The sequence below is a fragment of the Cynara cardunculus genome (assembly GCF_001531365.2).
Source record: "Cynara cardunculus var. scolymus isolate 2C chromosome LG 15, CcrdV1, whole genome shotgun sequence".
NCBI lineage: Eukaryota > Viridiplantae > Streptophyta > Magnoliopsida > Asterales > Asteraceae > Cynara > Cynara cardunculus.
The window spans coordinates 5,766,845-5,787,603 of NC_037542.1; positions in this window are offsets into that span (position 1 = coordinate 5,766,845).

Genomic DNA, 20,759 nt, shown 5'->3' on the forward strand with positions numbered 1-20,759 from the left:
TTGATTTTTTATAAATTAATTATAAAAATTAAATTCCATTCCATTCCAAATCCATCACACTAAACTCACCAAGGATTCTAAATCCCTCCAATTCCAAATTCTTCCATGAAGTCCAAATCCCTCAAAACCATTCTATCAAACCAAACGACCCCTAAAACTTTCATCAAATACTGTAGTTTGCATGGTTTGCTTGAGAACTACCGTGCCATGTGTGGACATATTTCTATTGTGAGTATAAATGACATGTTTTATCCAAACATTAAACAATGTTAATTCCCCGTCCTCCTCTCACGGTTTTTAGAGTCTTTTAAAGAGCATTTTGGGAGCTTCGGACGATCAATGTTCATCCAAAGAGAAACTCATGTCACTAGTGTAAAATGATAAATAACTGCAAGATTGCACATAAAATTTTACTTGTACTGTAAATAACTTTAAAATGGATCAATGCATTTTAAAGTAGACTAGGAAAAAGTGGACTGACCAAATAATGAAATACTCTAAATCGAAATGTTTGATCTCAATTTCCATATACCTTTATTCGTGCATTATTCTTGTTTAAGTGAAAAAATCGTTTTAAAAAGAAAAGTGCATGCCAAACAACCTCCCCTAAGATTGCCCTAATCAACACATGTTTATGATGTGATTGAAAATTAAAACATGTGAGACAGAGTCTAGTTTACGAGTTTAAACATACTGATTATAACGTTGAGACTTTGAGTTTGAATAAAAAATGGATTACCGAAGATATCACTAAGCATACAACAACTTTTTTACTACTCTATCGCATAAAAAGAACCTATTCTTTGAAATAACAAGAAATAAACAGCGTAGCCTTTTCTAAGACGACCAAGTACGATACACAATCTTAGCTAAAGGATACAAACAGTGTAGCCTTCTTTTTTTACTCTTTTAAATTTGAGTTAAATTTTCACCAGTCAGATTGTTTTGGGTCAGATTTGCCTTCCTAGCTTTCGCAACAAATATGCAATTCTCTTGTTTCATAAGATACAAATTTAAAAAGTGAAAATATGTTGTGTTTATATTCAACCCCTCTTTTACAAATACTTATAATGAAAGTCATTACCTGTTAGGACCGACAATTAATATTTGATTTTAAGATAAATTTTTAATAGTAAATTTGTATTTTTCAAAATTTTGGAATCTTAGAGCATTAATGGCAATTACTTTACTATTTTTTTTATAATAAAAATATTATTCACATTTTGCACGCTATTCTTACTTTTCAAGGAAACTAGAATCCCATCAAATAAAGAAACCAAGTGCAAGTGGAAAAAAAAAGTAGTATACAATATTTAATCATTAATGGCAATTACTTTACTATTTTTTTTATTAACCTGGATATCTAATTCGGTATGCGAGCCGACTAATTATAAAGCAACCATCTGTTTTGCAGATAGTCCGGAGTCACCGCATTTGAATCTCCGTGGCCACATGAGGATTTTTATTTCTCCTTGGAATTTAACCTGGGACCTCCAAATACTTTTGATCTTTAAAGTTAAAGCTCAAACCAATCAGGTACCACCCTTGTGGTTTACTTTACTATTTTTTTTATATTTAAAAGAATATAAATTCAAATAAAAATAAATAAAAGAATACAAATATGTGTAAATATCTCAAGTTTCCTATGACCATAATAACTTAATTACTCCTTTTTTATCTAAAAAATAAGCGTTACAAGTCCTTTTTTCTTGATAAATGATGATGGCAGTTAAATAGTTTCATCATGTAACGTTTGGTATGTATACTTGATTAGAGTAGAGTGGACAAAGAGGGAGTATAGGACTGTATATGACATATTGTTTGTTTGGTGTTTAGTATGGTGAGGACTAAACGGTACTGGACATGTCATTTCCAAAAAAAAGTTGTTTGGTTATTTTATATATCATATAGAGGCCTCATCAAATGCAAACTAACAAAATGTTATCAACCATAAAAACCAATCTCAAACGTCCATTTGGTCTAATGAATATCTAATTTCATAAACACTTCGATTGTTTCATAATATCTAATCATCTTCCGTAAAATATTCAAATCATAATGAATGCATCTTCGTTATTTTCATAAATATTAGTTTGCAGGTTTGTAAAATTTAGAAGATTTGCATTTAATTTGCTGCCATATCATATAATACTTATAAATAACACAAATCGAGTAAGTATCTAAAAACTTTAATGTATAAATATTTATACAACTTCATATACATAAGGTGGTGATGATTGAAGTAGTGGCGGTGGTAACTGATAAAGTAGAGGTGGTGATTTGGAAGAGATGGAGGTAAGTGGCATTGGTGGTGGGGTAGAGGAGGTTGTTTTTTGGGGGGGGGGGGGTAGAGGCCATGTTGGTTGGTGGACGATGGTGATCGTGGAGAATGTAAAGATGATGGACAGTAGCGGTGCTGGTGGTCGACAGTGATGGAGGAGGATGTGGTTGTGGTCGATGTGGTAGAGGTAGAGATAGAGGAAGTGGTGGGTGGTGGTAGCGACGATGGATGGTGGTGGCCAACGGCCGACGGTGCTTGTTGGGGAGGTTATTGTGGTGGATGTTCGTAGGTAGCTGATGGTGGCAGATGTGGCCACCAGTTGTAATAACTCGTCCCACATGGATAGAGAATGAGATTTTTGAGCTCCTTATAAGCCTCAAGTTGTGGGGTACCAATTACTTCCACCATGATTTTAAGTTAGATTCGAAGTTATTGGGCCAGTCTGTTGTTTTGGGCATTGGGCTTTTACAAATGTTATAAGAGGCAATCCTTATACTATCAGGATGGTGGGGCAAAAATCATCAGGTAAATCCCACATCACCAATTACAAGGATGAAGATTCTGGAGAGGAGTCTGACGAGGACGTCAGGAGATTAAGTGAGGGAGTTTGTAACAACTCATCCTACATGGATAGAAAATGTGATCTGTGAGTTCTTTATAAGTCCCAAGTTGTAAATTACCAATAACATCCATCATTGTTTTAAGTTGGGTTCGAAATTATTGGATCAACCTTGTTGCTTTGGGCTGTCATAAAAGATTGTAAGATCCCATATTGGTTAGGGAGCAGAACGAAAGTTGCCTTATAAGAGGACCTCCTCTACTAGATGCATTTTTTAAAACTATGAGTCTAGGTGTGGACAAAGCGAAAAATATTTACTGTGGTTGGCCTGGGAAATTCTAAATGGTATCAGAGCTAAGCACTGGACTAGTGTGCCAACAAGGACGTTGGGCTTTCAAAGGGGGGCAAATTGTAAGATCCCACATTGGTTGGGGAAGAGAACAAAATTTGCCATATAAGGGGGGGGGGCTAGATATCTCCTATACCCGACGTGTTTTAAAATCGTGAGTCCAGATGTCGACAAAACGGATAATATCTTGTATCGTTTGCCTGAGATATTACACCGGTAGTGGTAACAACAATGGGAGGTGGTGAGTGGTGGTCGACAATGGTTGTTGTGGACGACATGGAGATAGTGAACAACGATGAATATGGAGGTGGATGTGGTGGTTATGGATGTGGTCGACAGTGATCATCTGTGGACACCACCTGGGGTGTGGCGGAGGCGATGAACGATGGTGAGTTAGTGACCATTAAACCAAGTACCATATTAGAGTTATATCAAATGAAGGTAGATTGATAATTTTTAGTTCTGTCTCATTCTTGTTCCACCTATTTTAGTGAAACAAAATAAAACGTCCCACCCAGTCCCATGTCATATGCCAAACATGAAACAATGAATTTTTGTCATATCCAATGTCGAACCAAATGTAGAACGGTGAACTTTGTGATGTCCAGTCCCAAGTACCAAACATAGCCTAAGTGTCTTAAAAGGTTTGTCATTGTAGTTGTCATCGCCCAGGATTTGTTTCCGACACGACGTTAAGCCAATGACATGCTATGATTCATGCACGATTTTTGAAACAAATTATTTGATTTATCTTATATGTTTGATGTCTTAGTTTAGTATATAAATTAATTTAAATCGTTCAACATCTTCATTCATTGAATAATAGTAAAAAAAAATTGTGTACGTGTGTATAGCATTTGTGATACAAAGATATGTCGTCATAAGCAACGTTTTAAAAAACATTACGACCTTAGTTACCGTGAGTCTTAAAGCTTAAGGATTGACTTTACCACTATGGCATGATACGTCTCATGTTATTTAGAACCTTTAATTTAACATGTTGTATAAATAATGATAAACACTACCGAAACCCATTAATTTATAAAATTCTAATATTGAAATACTTGTCTAACAATTCATATTTTTAATTATTTTTTTTAACTGAAATTATTAGTCACATCAATGTACGAATTTGTATTAAATTTGATTACTATTTTATTCATAATTTAAAATTATGATAAAAACATTATTATGAATAAAAATAAAATAATTGCAAACCAAAATTCTTTGTCAAATTATTGTTACATTTCTCCGTCATGGATGACTTTCTTTGATTCTTATCTACCACCACATGGAGAAAACGAAATTTCTTCTTATCTACACAATTTTCATATTTAATTAGGGTTGATTATATATATATATATATATATATATATATACACACACACATACTAGAAGGGTGTTTGCACAATACAACGAAATACATCTTGATTTTAATATTTCATTTTATTTTTTACTTCAGTCGATGTTATAATATAGTCTTATGTGATTTTGAAAAAGCGATAATATTTTTATTTTTGAATAAAATATAAATTTAAAAATATCATAAAAATTTGACAAAAATATATCGATATTAGTATCAATTTAAATATTTAAAATTTCTATTTTTTGTGTATTTTTTAATTTAATTTTTTATTATAATTTAATTTAGGTATAATAACGAAGTAATTTATATTTGATTTAATAATATAATTTTCTTATAAAGATAATAATTAATTATTTTGTTAGAATCGATAATTATCCTAATTATATTTTAGATTTTATATATTTTAAAATGAGATATTTATTCTTCATTTGATTATGTTTATCAACAGTTAGTTACACGAATTTAAAAATAAAACTTTAATAAGTTGTATTTATGCATAATTTAATTCTAATTTTGAATTTTAAGTAATATGCATCAATATACAATACTTCATGTATAAAAAATTGTTTTTAAGAATTTTTGTCAAATGCTTTATAATATAGTGTGTATATATATAAACGAAATTTCTTCTTATCTACACAATTTTTATATTTAATTAGGGTTCATTAAATATATATATATATATATATATTATATTTTAATTAGGGTTCATTAAATATATAAACGTGTTCGTTTGATTTTTTATCACAAATTTTATTCAATTTAGAAATTGTTTCACTTATTGCTAAACAAAAAGTAAACAAAATTGAAATATCCCTTCTAAATTGCAAACCATCCAATTTTATGGTTTGTATAGAATTGATTTATAAATGAAACGTCCCTTTAAAACGTATGTTATTTTTATCTCTGTCTTTCCTTTCAAATTTATAGATTATATCTCCTTTTTTTGTCTATTTTAAATGAGACTTTAACATAGTTGTTGTAACAATTTTTTTCTTAAATCTTTTAAAATAATATAGCTGTTGGAAATATTTTAAAAGGTACGATGTTTCCAAACCTTACATATTTAAGAAAAACACTGACGATTGAGTTGGAACAGTTCGAATTTAACAAGTTAAATATTTTGATTTGTTTGTACAAATACTTACTTTTTTCATTTCCCAAATATTAATGATATTTTGATCCAACGAATTGTTGGTATGAATGTGGAAATGGTTGTTATTTTAAATATATATTCATTAACGGGTCGTTTACCTAAATGCTTACAAGGTAAGCGCTTACCTTTAGAAGTCAACACTATAATTTATTTTACCGGGTAAGATTGTAGTAAATCAAAATGATATCGTACGCAACAATTTACCCAGGTAAGAGTCGTTACCCTCATTTACCGAGTAAGACTCTTCATATTATCATTGATCTTACCGGGTAAGATTTTGATTCTTGTCATGTTCATCCGGTACACATTGTTACCTGGTAAGTACTTTTCGAATAAACGTTTAATAAACGGCTGCTAAATCTTAATTACTTTATCTAAAAGTCTAAGCATCCAAATCCCACGATTGGCCGAAAGAATAAAGTTTCAAACATCGACCACAATTGTCTCATGTTCTAAACATAAAGTTGAATAAATAAAATATTAAATTTATAAAAACAACTAATACTTTTTTAAAGTGCCGTATCTTTTTCTCTTTTTATCGATTGTTGTTTATTAATATTATTTATATAATTATTTTGATTAAATTTTCAAATTTCAAAATATGTTGTCTTATTTTGTAACTATAAGCTACGTTTTTTGAGTTTTTTAGGATTACTTGTAAAAACAATATATTGACTTATTCCAATGTGACATCGGTAATAAACACTTTTAAATGTTTGGATTAACAACTTATACCATTGTCAAACTAGTAATCTCAAACACATCCTTAAATGACTATAAATTAGTTTAAAGTTGTCTTCATCAATAACGTGGACAGTTAAATTATAAAATAAGATAATTTTTTTTGATAAAGAATAAATTAAAGTAATCAATCTCCATCGTCGAAATCACCACACGAATGGATCGTAATTTTGCTTTTCCTTTGGGATTGACACATGGCATAATATAATTGGTTCAATTTAGATTTTTTTAGGAAAAACTTATTTGATTGAAATATGGACTTTAACAAAAAAAAAAAAAAAAAAAAAAAACTAAAAATATAATAATATTTATATTTTTCGATTGCCTACAAATAAAGCTTAAGATTGACATATTTTCGTCGTACCAACCTTTCTCTTCATTTCAATACTCTCATTATCTTGTAAATTTCAAAATTTCTAATTTCTTTCAATTTTCTGCTATGAATTCAAATTTTCCAAAAAAAATTAAACTCTTAACATCCTGAAAACTCTTAGTTTTTTCTCTTATTGATAATAAAGTTCTTATTCCTGAAAATGACCAAACGCCGTAAAAAAGTTCAAGAGCCGATAACTGAGAAACTAAAGAAGATACGTTTTTGATGTCAGCATGGATATTCGTTAGTGAAGAACCTACTCATGGTAAAAACCAAAAGACATTGAATTTTGGTTCGAGTGAGAATATTATGATGCAACTCGAGCAGAAAATGCAAAAGGACTAAGCATCAGGAACGAAAATCAAATCAAAGATCGGTTTGCACGACTTAACAAAAGTACAAACAAGTGGGTTGTTGCATACAGAGAAACATATCGTCAAAAAAAAGAGTGATATAAGTATGAAAGATGTCAAAAGAAAACTCGTGCAATTTATGAGATGAGTGGGAGCAAGTTCAATGACTTGCTTGTATTTAAGAAGTTATCTGTAAACATCTCAAGTGTGTTTTACAGTTACACCGTCACAGAACATGTTCTCGCCTAGAATATGAAGTGGGTAACGACGAAAGTGATGGGATTTACATTAACTGTGGTTATTTATATCTTTTACATATGTACTTTCGTATTTATTTTTGTGTAACTTATTTTATTTATTTTTAATTGTACGTTAAGATGTTTTTAATTATGATTACCCTTTAAAATATACAATAGCTTATTTAATATAATTTTTAATTAAAATTAAAAAGATAATATTATATGATAAAGATTAAAATAGATAATTTTGATAGCTTGAGATATGGAATGGGAATTAGAAACATGGAGGGCTATCTTGCATTTCTTTAAATGATATTTATTATATCTCTCTCTATAATTTAAAATATTTAAATTATAATTAATATTTTTTATTTTTAATTAAAAAACTGTTATATTTATACTCTTGATTTATTATAGAAATTTTAAGATCAATTATAGGCTGTTTGACAGTTGCTGAATGATTTGGTGCAGAATGATTAAGAGGCTGTCATGATATAGAACAAAATGAAATATAATTGTTTGGTAATTGTTTACAATGAAATTAGGGCGCTTAGTGGTTAAGGGAGACACATGATACAAAATCATTCAGAGAGTTTTAAACCATTGAGAGACAGATTTTTTCTTTGTCAAACAAGATTCACCTCTTAACGATTCAAATATTACATCTTAATGAAACTATTAAGAGGTAAACAAACAACCCCTTAGTATAATATATATTTCAATATTATCCAATAAATACTAATATATAAAGGAGAGTGCGACAAGTGTCCCTGCGGCATTCACAGATTATTCATCATGAATAATGTATATTCATAATAAATGTGTATTATTTATTATGAATAGTGAATCAATTTAATATGGAACTTGATCACGTATTATTCATTATGAATGTTGTATCATTTATCATGAATGGTGTCCCTATGACATTCATGTATTATTCATCATGAACTCGATACCAAGGACAAATATCACGTTCTTCTTTATCTCACGGTTAATTGCCGAAAATTGATTTTCAGTTGAAATTTTCTTAATAAGTAGCCCTGAAAACGGGGTTTTGATTGCAAGTAATATGAGACGTGTCGGATAACTATAAGAAGAAATTGACGACATTTTTATTCCTTAAATAACAAGTCACAAGCATCCTTTAAACCTAACGCCACTCACAAACGAATAATATATCTCCATAAATATAATAGGGTTTGTAAATAAATATAAATATTATTAAATTATATATTTTTTTAAATTTAAATTTACTGCTTATTACGATTTATACATAATCTATACTATATTATAAAATATTTGATAAAAATTCTTAAAAATCACTTTTTATGCGTAAAGTACTGTTTATTAATGTATATTACTTAAAACTCAAGATTGTAAGTAGATTGTGTGTAAGTACAACTTATTAAAGCTTCATATATGAATTCGTGTAACTAACTCCAGATAAACATAATCAAATACATGATAAACATCTCATTTTAAATATAAAAAATATAAAATATAATTAGGATAATCATTGAGTTYTAACAKAATACTTAATTATTATTTTTATAAAATGTTATATTATTAAACCAAAAATAAATTATTTCGTTATTAAACTTAAATTATAATAAAAGAATAAATTAGAAATTATATAAAAATTGAGAACTTTAAATAATTGATTTGCTATTAACATTGAAATATTTTTTTTCAAATTTATATTTTATTCAAAAATAAAATCATTATTGCTTTCTTAAAAACACATAAAATCGTATTATAACATCGACAGAGACAAATAATAAAATATAACATTAAGATCGAAATGTGTCTCGCTGCATTGCACGAGTACTCTTCTAGTTTCTTAAAACCTAACTTTTAAACTCTATAAATCGACTTATAAACAAATTCAAATAAATGATAAATACTAAATATACTGATTCAACATAATGCTTCAATATCTTGGATTTTTTAAATGAAAAATTGCATTAATTTTGCATTTTTAAATTGTAATAAAACTTTATATAGTGTTACATCGCATGATACATAACTAATGTGTGTGAACCTTAATTCTTTGAGAACTCCAAAATTTATAAGATTCATTCTATTATGCTAATTTGATTTATTAATTACACATGAAAAATTAATTTAGGGGCCGTTTATCAAACGCTTAACCGGGCAAGCGCTTACCAAGTCATATTACCTTACCGGATGAATATAATAATGACCAAGAATCTTACCTGGTAAGAGCGAGACAATGACCAAGAGCCTTACCCAGTAAGTGAGAGCGACGACTCTTATCACGGTAAGCACTTACCGGGTAAATTGTTGCATACTATGTTGTTTTGGTGGACTAAAATCTTACCGGTAAGTAAATGATAGTGTTAAATTTTACCGATAAACGCTTGCTGGGTAAGTGTATGATAAACGGCTCCTTAATAATTTAATACTTAATGACAAATCATCAAAATATTATCATAAATATACCCCTCTCTCTCTCTCTCTCTCTATTTTAACAAAACTTTATATCTTGTTTTGGTAAATGGTTTTCTTTGAGAAACTCATCATTGTTGATGGTTTTATGGGTTTGGATGATTAGTCCATGAAATGTAGTTATATTGATGTTTAAAATGGTTTTGTAATTTTGATTCCTATGTTTTTGGACCTTCAAATCAACTTGGGAAAGATGGGATATGGATTTCTGGATGCACTCTGGGTATTGGAGACATGCAGCTCAAACAGGAGCCAAAGCGACTTTACATGCGAATTTGGTCGCATGCAAAGTCGCATTAGGTGCTGTTGGGTGCCACTTTGATTTTGCTTCGTTTCTAAATTTTGGGTAAGTTTGATACATTGTTTAGGGGATTGCTTTAGAAATAATAATTGATGGTTTTTGAGGTAATTAATATGGGTTAACACAATTCCTATGTCGGTTAATTTAGGTGTTCAGTTTAAGCCTTTTTTTAGCCAATAGGACATGTGGTGGTGTGTTGAGCCTCAGGTGAGTTTCCTTGACTCCTTTTCTAAATGCAGGATCATTTACATGTTTCTAAATAACTGAATATGGTTTTATGGTTTGACATCTTAAATGATTACTTGTTTTAAATATCATTTATTGTTTTGGATATGTGGTTAGGTTTGCACAATCGGATCAGTGTACCTTGAGATAGTGGAATCTCTTGAGTGTTTATTAATCCGTGTGCCTTGAATTTGTTTCATGAGCACATTGGATAGACATCTTCTTGGGCCGTGGTTATGAGTGTCACAGTGGAGTGGCGATGGTCTATGAACACTATGCAAAAACCGTTGTTTTGTAATTAGTTATTCACTTGGATATTTTTGGTCTATATGGAGGTTTGATACTTTCAATGTCAATGCTTATTATTTGTATTCTAAAGGGAATTCACTAGATCTTTTGATCTAACCCTCGTTTTTCAAATTCAAAACCATTTTCATGCAAGTGTTATGTTGAAAATTCTTCCAAAGGTAAAGGGAAGATATAATGCTGGTAGTGGAGGCTTGGCTTAAAGTTTGGAGTTTGGTTTGCCTTTAAAATTATAACAATTCTCAACTGTGTAGGTGTTTGTCTGCTGTAAATATTTGAGAGGTATTGGATGTTTTAGACTTGTTACTTTTTGGGCCGTTTTTGGATCTTTCTATGATTATTCGTATTTTGGATTTTTGGGTTGTTACACACACTAAGGCAATAAGGTTTCAAATAATGAACATACTGAAATCACATTGTGAACATAGTAAAATAATAAGGTTTCAAATAATGAACATACTAAAATACATTGTGAACACACTAAAACAATGATGCACGTACTGTTAAATATATGTGCACATTGTGATACATTGCAATGTGAACAAAAGATATCGCAATTTGCACACCAACTAAGTGTATACACAGTGTGTGTAAAACCCTTACTTCACCATGAGAAATGCCACATCTTCGTCAATAAATTTTTCATAAATACTCCAAATTAACGACTGAATTTAAATCTTTACAACAAAAGACTTCTCATACAATAAATATGCAACCTAAAAGCCAACTATCCCATATCGAATTGTGTTATGAAATTTTATCTAACATAAATGTCTAAATATTAATACTGAATATAAATGGACAAAGCAAGTATCTACACGTACCCTTTTCCTTTTTTTCTAATGAAAACAACAAAATTAATCTAAACCTATCACTATGAACAACATGTAAACCTTGTGATCAACCCAGTAAAAAAAGAATTTGAATTTACTAAAAATGAATTAATGTTTATTTAATAGATAACATTAATTATCTTATTATCTTAAATTAGTAGCTTAAAAGTTTAGATAGATCTTACAAATCTTACAAATTTTAGAGTTCTCAAATGATTAAGTATCCATATAATTTATCTGATCACCATGCCCCTTTTAATAGAAAATTGTTATTTAATGTCAATGATTTTGAAACCATTTTTAATGTGTTTTTCTTAAATTATATATTTCCTTCCTTTTCTGACATATGAACAATCCAACTCAACTATATAGGTTTAGAAATATCTTAATCCAACACGATCTCTTAAAAAGTAAAATCCAAACCAATCAAACATTTATTGGTTGGCGTGGGTTGATGGATTAACAGTTGAGTTTGAGGTGAAAAATCGTGTGAGAAGTAGAGTTAAGTTGAAAAGCATAAGAAGAGATTTGAACCCTTGATCATCTTTAATCTCAAACCCACCCATGAATCATGCTTGATACGAGGACTAATCCGGTACATCTCGGTGCATTTTATCCTAATGTGCATCTAAGGGTGGAGATTCCTTCTTATACTTCTTATCTTAACTCTCCTTCTCATTAGAACCCAACCCTGAGGGTTGATACATAAATAATAAATTAGTTTACTAAAAAGAAAAAGAGAAACCTCCAAATAAACTAAACAACTAAGTTATTAACTTAGTGTAATAGGGAATTAGCAGCTTTAGGGGTTGTTTGTTTACATCTTAATAGTTTCATTAAGAGGCACTTTTAGAATCGCTAAAAGTTGAATCTTGTTTGGCAAAAAAAAAGTCTGTCTCTTAATGGTTTTAAAACCCTCTGAATGATTTTGTATCTTGGGCCTCCCTTAACCATTCAGTGCCCTAATTTCATTCTGAACAATTACCAAACAATTATATTTCATTTTGTACTACATCATAAGAGCCTCTTAATCAATCTAACCATTTAATCATTCTACACTAAACCATTCAGCAACTACCAAACAGTCCCTTAGTCTCAGACGAAGAGTTAAGGATTGATAAGTGATAATGATTGCTTATTAATTGGTATATATATAAATCAATAATTATGTAATTTTCATCAACCAAATCGAGTTGAGTTGTTCTTAATTCTATTCTAACCAAACCATGCTGACCAATAGAATTTGGAAACCGACTAAGGGGCTGTTTGATTGGTTTTTCATTAAGTCATGTATGGGTAAAGTTATTTGTATGGATTAATTTATCTGTATCAATCATGAAGGTTTTTGTTTAATATCAATTTTTATAATATCAAACTACTAGTACCAAATAGTCACTGACTGAATAAGTTATAAATTCCATCATTAAACTGCTTATTTAAGTTGGATAATCAACGAATCGGGTTTTTTACAGCTCTAAAAGCATGTAGGCTTTATTTTTGGGTTCATTGTTGTCTACTTCTACTTCTACTTCTACTTCTAATGCTGTAGTCAGTAGTGCGTGGGGTAAAGGTGGGCTAAAAGGGTCGCGCATTGGGAATTGGTGGGCCCAAACCCACATTTATATAAGCAATGATTTGATCATTTGATGATAATTAAGCAGCAAATTATATTTAAATAAATGTATATTGTTTTGATTTACATTTTAGAGAGTTTGCTTTCAAGATATCATTTTTGGTATATTTATAACATGAAATTTAAGAAAATAAATATTAATAAAAAAAAATTGAAGATGGGTTTTTATTTACAAAATTAAAATACAATTCTTTTTTACTTACAAACTATAATATGTTTCATTAATTACATAAAAAAACATGTTTTATTTCGTAAAATGAACCTGGTTTCCCCAAAATAAAAACTCGAACAAAACACGTTTAATTTTGATACAATTTATTCCATAACCAAGTGATATAAGTTTGGGTTTCAAACATCGAGATATGTTTTAATAGAACCCTTCAAGTTGTGGTGTTACATTACTATTAATTGAAATCAGTAGCTAGACCATAGCCGAATCTTTTTGGACCCGAGTTTTATCCCTGCAACAAAAATAGGTCAATGGGGGGTTGACTTGGTTCATTTTTCCCTGCAGTTTTTGCAATAAATCACTAATAACAGTTATATATATTGACATAGCACACGATGAAATTCTAACTATTAAGCTCGGATTTTCAAGTATCCTTTGATTTTCTTTCGATTCGTACCGTTTGTATGATTTAACATCAAATCTATGGTCGTTGAGCGTTGATTCAACTTGATTTTCTTCCTAAATAATTTTACAACATCATATACTAACCATTAGGCACTTAATTGCAAGATTAACTGAATAAATTATCTTAAATAACGATGGCATACTTAAAAACCCTAGCTTGCTTCCATGGCCAATTTATCTCTTGCTTCGATATTTCTTTGAGATTCTAAAAGGGTTACTATTAGGGGTGAGCAAAGGCAGGTATCTAACCAAATTCATGGAACCGGTCTCGGAACTAGAACCGGTGGTTCCTGGAATGTAGGAATCGGAACAGGTTACAACGATTCTTTATACTTGGGAACCGGTCCTGGAACTGCTTGGAACCGATTCAGGTACTGGGCGTACCCGATATCTAATTTTTAAATTTTTATTATTATTTCATAGTATAAAAGTAATTATTAGTCTATCACAAAGTACCAACGTAAAGAAATAAATGCTATAAACGGTAAAAAATAGTAATTACATAAATAATTTAATAGAAACTCTTGACATCAGCAAAACGACTTCCTAAGTACTTAATGTCAACACCTAACAGCAGCAAAACAACATCGTTAATAGGTTAAACTTTAGTTTATTAAATATAATAAACACATATAATATTTTTTTTATTAACGATGTAAGATATAATACACAATAGAAATTACTAAGTAACTAAATGAGTCATCATCAAAGCACAAAAGATGATTAAAGACATGATAGATCGCAGTGGTTCTGAATCTCAATTGATGGAAAGGTGAGTTCATCGGATTGGAGGGCTCCAATCTCTAGCGTCCTTGAGAGAGTAAACAAGAGTATAGATCGTCACATGGTCTTGAAGAAATGATTGAATGGCCTGGTTTAGTGAAACCGAGTTTGCTTGGGCATTAAAAGTTAGGTCATGGCATCGGGTTGAAAACTAGTGTCCGATTTGTGTGTTCTTTTATTGAGGATTGAGAACTTGGCAGGCTTAGTCCTTGGACTCTAAAGTTTCTTATTTTGTCCGCATGTTAATTAGAACCTAACCCTAAATGTCTTGGAATTTCCATTTTACGTCTAATTTCGGAATGGAAGCTATCTGGATTTTTATTTAGTTATCTTAGTTAGAATAACAAGTGGTGAAGGTTCATAATTAATGATATGACGAGAAGGATTTATCTGTAAAGCATAAACCGTCAAAACTGGATTTAAGACATTAGTTTCATATTTGTGACACATGGTCACAAATGGGCTTAAAGGTTAGTATCGTGAATTGTTAAACCATATCAAGGACTTGGGACTTTAAAAACTTTTTTGTGCGTCGTCGAAGTAATAATTCATGTATTCAGCTATCCGGTGTCTGTGGCGAGGTCAACTAATATTATGATTTGCGAGTGTGATTCTAGTGGACCTCATCCATGTGCTTTTTCATCTTGTGTGCATGCAAATTTTCTTAAAAAGCCATGGTAAATGCTTTATCAAAATGTATGTTCATGCATCGATAAATGTTTAAAGAATGATTGAAGCATGCATGTGTATACACTTTATGTTTGAAAAATGCATGAACAAGTTTTGTTGCACATTGGTTTATGTGTAGGTCGTGTTTCCCCCGACAATGAAAGTGGGAGCCACCATGAGACTATTGGTCTCATAGTGGTTGTCGTATGCACAAGAAAGTGTTTCTTGCCATGCATTTTGTATTGGAGGGCAATACTTTCTAGCTTGTCATGTGCATGTATTATTTGCGACTACTGTGCACGATTATCCGACTGTTCAAGTGTTTTAATGAGTATACATGGAGACCTTGGGCGTGGCCGACAAACAATCATCAAACTGGTGTCATCAGGGAAGGGGAGACGATAGAGGTTGCAGGCGTGGGAGGGAATAGGAAGGGATAGGGATACGGCGGTCTTGAGGATGAGGGTGGGTTGGTTAGCTTTTCTTTTTTGTTTTCTTTGAGTTGCTTTAGAGCTTATGTACAAGTTTTAAAAGCTTCTACATTAACTTTTTTGATAAAAAAAATATAAAATGATCAAAATACCCTTAAATAACAAATGAACTCAGCTATTCTTAGAGAGAACGACTGTTAACGAATTTAAACGTTAGGAGCTCTAACCTAATGTCTAAGGGGTTATTTGTTTACCTCTTAATAGTTCCATTAAGAGACAGTTTCTGAATCGTTAAAATGTGAATCTTGTTTGACAAAAAAAGAGGTTTGCCTCTTAATGGTTCTAAAACCTTCTAAATGATTTTGTATCATGGGTCTCCCTTAACCTTTTAAAGCCCTAATTTCGGTTGTAAATAATTACCAAACAATTATATTTCATTTTACACTGTATCATGAGAGTCTCTTAATCATTCTGACGATTTAATCATTCTACACCAAACCATTCAATAATTACCAAACAACCATTAACTTGAATGGTTAAGGGCAAAGTTTTAGTAAAACATAAGAATGATTTTGTAATTTAATTTAAAATATGTGATTAATTAACAAATTTTAAAGAATAGGATCAATACCCACCACAAAAAATGAATGGATGGTTATATTTGTTTCCAAAATTGTGAACATTTGACTTTTTATTTATTTATCAAGTGGCTCCTTTTCCTTTTCATATTCCTTATCGTTTGGTCACTCATTGTCTCATTTTACTGCTTTTTCATATTCTTCTCTTCCTCATCCTCCTGTTATATATAAAATATATAAAACCATGATATCTTTAAGAATTAGTGCATCATGTGTTATTTTATATGATCTTTTTTATTTAGAGCTTAGATTTGATATATTGATTAACATATATTCGTCTCACAATGTGAACATTTAATGTGTTTTTGAAACAAAAAATACAACTAAAAAGTTTTATAGTGTGAACCGAGTACATATGAAACAAACACATTTGTTATTAGTATATACTAGATTCTAGTATTAGATGGGAAAAATCATATCAAACAATACCTTACGATATATATGAAATTTTCAAATGATTAAATTTTGTAAATAATTAAATATAGTAATTTTTGATCAATTTATTTAAAATTACGTTTTTAGTCCTCATGGTTTGTGGAAAATTTCTATTTTCGTTCTTGTGGTTTCGAAATTACGATTTTCATCCTCATAGCTTACAACTCATTTTCGTTTTCGTCCTCATGATTAAAAATTTATTGGTTTTTTCGTCCTTGTAGTTTAAAATTCATTTCTAACCCTCATACTTAAAAGTACTGTTTAATTTTAGGAAAAAAAAAATTAGAAATAAATTATAAACTATAAGAACTAAAAATGCAATTTCAATTGTAAACATTGATTATTTTTTAGTTTTCGTGACATGACATGAATATTTCTTTTAAATACCAACTAATGAAAAATCCACCTCATTAATTTTTTTTTCTCGTAAAATTCGTAACAGCATAAGTAACTCATTACAAATTAATGAATTATTACAAGTTCTATAATCATTTTAAAAAAATTGCTTAAAGACGTTGATTTTTTTATCGAAACATTTGTAAGTAATAGCGATGAAAGTGATGCAAGTTGAGCACAAATATCAATAAGGTCGAATTTGATAGCCATTTCCTGCGTTCAAACTCGATTCGAAGACTCATGAGTAGTTTAACTCCAAACTCGACTCGACTCGACTCATTAGTATATCGAGTTGAGCATATTGACCGAGTCGATCTCAAGTAGCTCTTGAGTTGACTCATCGATGAGGGATTACCTCGATCCTTCATTTACTATCCGGCCTTGTAAACCGATATACAAACATCCACTTTTCATATGTTAGTAAATTATATTAGCGTATTAAATTTTTGGTTAATTTGACCAAAAAACATTTTTATCGAATTATAATTTATGTTATAGTCCTTAATTATTATAATATTTCACTGCAAATGTTGTCATTTATGGTGTTGTTTAAGTTAATTGAATTTAATTTATTAGTAATTTGTTTATATTATAGTTTACCAATTTTATCATAAATTAAAACTACTATATAAAAAAATTCGAGTGTCTCACGAGCTTATCGAGTTGAGTATTGGGTACTCGACTTGACTCATTAGTATGTCGAGCCGAGTGTTGACCGAGTCGATCAAGATTAACTCATGAGTTTTCTCGTCTCATTTACACCCATACAATATTGTTACTTGCATTTTATGTGTAACATCAATAATTTTTGTTGAAAGGCCAACAGAATAGCCGAAAAACGATTGATAAACAGTTAAAAACGGTTGAGGAATGCTCAAGAATGGCCGAGCAGTCGACCACGCGACCTGGAAAGGGTCGGGCGACTTTAGTTAGGCAACCTAAGTGGCCCCAAACGTCTACCTCATTTTTAAGCCCGTTTTCTAGGGTTTTTCCCATTTCTCCTCTCCATTCCATTTTCTCTCATCTTTCGGCAATTTTTTCAGCTAGAAGTTCAATTTTCAAGCAATTTAAGGTGATTGTGAGGTGATTGGAGGAGTCTCATGGTAGGTTTTAGCTCAGAACCTTCAATTTCTTGAGAAGGTAAGTTTTGGGTATTTTGAGATCTAGATAGGGTTTTGTTGTGGATCTAATATTGTGGTTGATTTTGGTGCATTTTTAGGCTTCGCTTATCTTTGGACAAGGTTATTGGAGAAACTTTACTTGTGAACCTCAAACTTTCATTTTTGGAAGCTAGAGTTGAATTCGGAACATGAGTTTAACCTAACCTAGCAAATTGAGTTTCAAGTTACTTTGTGAAAACGTTGTACATGTCAAAAATATCATTGGTGTCTACTTGCTTTTATGAGATTTTATACACCTAATGAGTTGTTTAACTAACTATCTGAGCATTGTGTGATTATTTGATGAGTTGAACTACAAACTAAAGTTAGTGTGATTTCTACCATGAATGGTTAAATATTTGACCCTTTCTATCAGTAAAAAGTATTTGGAATATGCATATTTTGAATTTTTAAGAGGTAAATTCCATGGATTGTGGTCCTATATCGATATAAAACCATTCAAGATGTTGCCACTGAGATTTGTCCAATTTTGGATTGTTTGTTGTTTACTTAAATAATCAATCCTCATAATTGAGTTTGTATGACATTTTGAGATACAAATCATGTGAGTATGATTTTGTTGTATGATCATTATTAGGCACTATCACACATTTGTGTGCATTTAATTTTATAAGCATTGGAAAATGCCTGATATTGAGTTGTTTGGACATTTTAGGGACCAAATCATATAACTTTTATCTATTTATCCGGAAATTGGATGTTGTATTCGAATCGTTCCTGTTTTGGTGCATAAGAGTGTCTAAACATTAAGGAAACATATATGTAATTATCTTATATGGATTTTTATTAAAGTGGTTTTATAAGTTGTGAATTTTGGTTAATTGGACCTTGTTCATTGAGTTTTGGGAAATTTGTCCAACACTGATTGTTGAACAATTATATTTGAACATTACGTGCATATATTGCATAATTACTTAGGGTTTTGCCTAACTTTTGATTGTTCATTGCTACTTGGACATTTTATGCATATGTTTGCATAATCAATGAAAATACATGTCATTTGGACTTATTTTGTCTTCCAAATATAAACCTTGAAAATAGTGATTTTATTGCTTTGAATCAATGTGCATGAGGATTGACGTTTTGATCAAGACAAAAGATTTGATGTCTTCTTCTTGAAATCACTATTTTGAATCAAGTACGGAGTTTTGATGTTTACATCTTGAAACTTTTGGTTATCAAGCGAGGAGCTTCAATGTTCTCGTCTTGAAGCTACCGCGTTCGGTAAAGTGAGGAGTTTTGATGTTCTCAACTTGGACTTTTTTGGTTATGGTCCGTGAGGAGCTTTGATGTTCTCACTTCAACATTTGGTTTGAATGAAATGAGGAGTTTTGATGTTCTCGTCTTGAAACCTTGGAGAGTAAGCACTAAGGTCGTTTGATGGCCTCAAGGTGAAACTCAACAACGTTGATACGTGGCTTATTTTGTGTTCCGCCACATTCAATAGAAATGGATCTCCTCCGTCATCAAAAGATGTTATTTGGTGAGAAAGCGGGTTCATCAGAGATATATATGTTGTTTGTGCATGAGCATATGTATATATGTGTGTAAATATATATAGTAAGAGAAGACAAAAGTTTTTAATTGATTTTTAATTTTTCTTTATTCTTAATCAGATAATATATATATATATATATGCCTAATCAAAAGAGGATTCGGTAGTTTGTGATAACCATGATATCTAATGTGAGTCAATCATTTATGATAATTAATATTTTTTTAAATAAGGTAAAGAGGTAACATTAGTAACTTGATATTCCCACTTTATATTTAATTAAATTATTTAACGAGTCTCTCTCTCTCTCTCTCTCTCCATATTCACATTTTGTACTACTCAAATTAACTACACAAACGCGCACGTACATGCACACACGTACACGCACACGCACACGCACACACACATGCACACACACATACACACAGTGTGCATCTTTCCATATTCTCATTTTGTTTTATGAAGGGCATCACAATGTGCATTGTTAGTTTCGTTGCTTTACAAAGGCTATCACCATGTGCATCTTGTATGTATCTTGGGTATCACAATGAACATCGTTTGTATGTATCTCTTGTTTAAAAGTGTTGATGTTTTTTAGATATCACATTGTGTATCTTGTGTTCATGTGGTCTTCGTTGGAGAGAGGAAAAAAGAGAGGAGAGAGTGGAGAGAAAATTTCTAAAATAACTAAAATGCCCTTTAATTAAATTTGAAGTCAAAATTACTAAAATTATTAATTTTTTAATTTATCCTTTAATTTGTTGTTGAGAGTCGATCTCACTGTAATATCCTGGTTATTACCCAAGGTAAATTAATACGTGATTATTTGATTTAATAATTACGTGGCAACATGATAATTGATACATGCCGGTTTGAAAATTTGTGAATTAATTGGTTATATATATATATATAT